We start from the raw sequence: 1869 nt of genomic DNA on the forward strand, positions 1-1869 counted from the left end.
ACGACAAGTTCTTTTTTCTTGTATCACCTTGCTGTCAGCAGTCACTGATCAAATTTCTTAGCTCATAATCTGCCCCTGCCTCTTCTTTAATTTGCTTCCTTTTGTTCATTCTTCACAAATTCAGTTGAAGCATCACATCCTTTAGGAAACTTTCTTTGAACCCCTGGTCTGATTTAGAAAGGAGCCTTTGTGTTCACAGCATACCCTGTGTAGAACTCTACAGCTGTCCTGGTCACAGTGCACTGTAACTTGGGCTTTATTTCCTTACCCCCTCGCCCCAGACTATAAAGCCCAAGATAAGGGCATTGCCTTCTTCTTTTTCCTCTTTCCTGAGAAAACCTTGCTTTTGTGCAGGTCTCTGTCCCTCCTCCATTCAGTCCACACAGCTCTAGGGAGGCCACCTCTTTCCTCTCAGGAGTGGATCTGATTATTTAAGCCAGTGGTTCTCCAGGAGGGGCAAGTTTGTCCCTCCAAGAAACATTCGACAATGTCTGGACACAAATTTAGTTGTCTCAACCAGGGTTTGCTATAGGCATCCATGTGGTAGAGGCCACAGATGCTGCTAAACATCCTACAAGGAAGAGGACAGCCCCCTCCCTCCCCACTGGGCCTCTTGGCCCATCAAAGAATTATCTGGCCCCAAACATCAAAACAGCACTGAGTTGAGGCACTCTGGTTTAAGTCAGGGTTTGTGTGACTTTTGTTTCCTGTTAATGGTCTAGGGATGAATATATGTCCTAAGTAATGAACCACACTGAAGCAAAGGACTGACATTCCATGACTGGGAACGAGATGGACGATAAAGCTAGAAAGTTAGATTGCGGTCACAATGTGGTGAGTTTTAAGTGGAAGGCTAAGTATGGTCCTTGTACTGTAATGGAGCAGGTGGTACTACGACTAAAAAGTGTGTCAGCAGAGTGGGTCTACCATGTCACCCCCAAGATAGATGGAAGCAGGACAGAGCATGACATCCAGGAGCACGTGAGACAGCTCTTACTACATTTTCCGAGTAAGGTGACATCATGTGTGTTCCTTTATGTCCCTAGTGGTTAGCAGTCTCCTACATGCAGAGGGACTCAAGAATTTTCTTGGATAGTTGGATTGTAACCGTTTTCTGGAACACCATAAATAGACTACGATTCTGACCTAGTGTTCTTATTTCTTTAAAAAAATCTATGTCACCTGGATGTCTGGTTACAAATGAAGAAAAATTAACATATAATGAATTCCAAATTTCCCTGTGTTTTGAAAGGTTTTCGAACATATCTTCCTGAGATAGATTTTTGGTCAACGTGGCAATGCCCTCTTGGATTTCTTTTCGAGTCTGACTCTGAGGTGAATGCCACAGAACTCAGTGTTGACGTGCCCTTTACCAGCTTGCTGGAGCCTCAGGCCTGCAGAGGCAGCCTCCAGGCTTCTGCCATCTCCCACTGCCCCACTGACTCCCCAGGCCTGCCTACCATCATTTTCCTGGCAAGTGAACACTGGCTCTGAAGGCATTAGGGAAGTTCACTGAGACTTGTTTTTTCCCTTTGTTCCTAGTAAGTATTTTTTGTTTTTTTGTCTGTTTGTTTGTTTTGCAGGAAAGTGACTGTGATATTTTAGATAAATTCAGGGAAGCTCCTAGTGGGCCCCTTAAATATGGCATCCACTGGCAGTCTAATCAGTATTTGCTGCTGCTTTTGTAGTGCAAAAGGAGATCTACAGTCCAGGCAATGAGCTTATAGTTTATTATTTATAATTAAAAGTGTAGAATATTGCTTTTTAAGGTGTACTTTTCTGTACTCAAAAACACTTAAATCTAAAAAAAAAGACATTCTATAAACACATGTTTAAGAATTTAGTTATGTAAATCCACCCCACCTTTTT

This window comes from Camelus bactrianus, chromosome 3 (assembly GCF_048773025.1).
Source record: "Camelus bactrianus isolate YW-2024 breed Bactrian camel chromosome 3, ASM4877302v1, whole genome shotgun sequence".
Classification (NCBI taxonomy): domain Eukaryota; kingdom Metazoa; phylum Chordata; class Mammalia; order Artiodactyla; family Camelidae; genus Camelus; species Camelus bactrianus.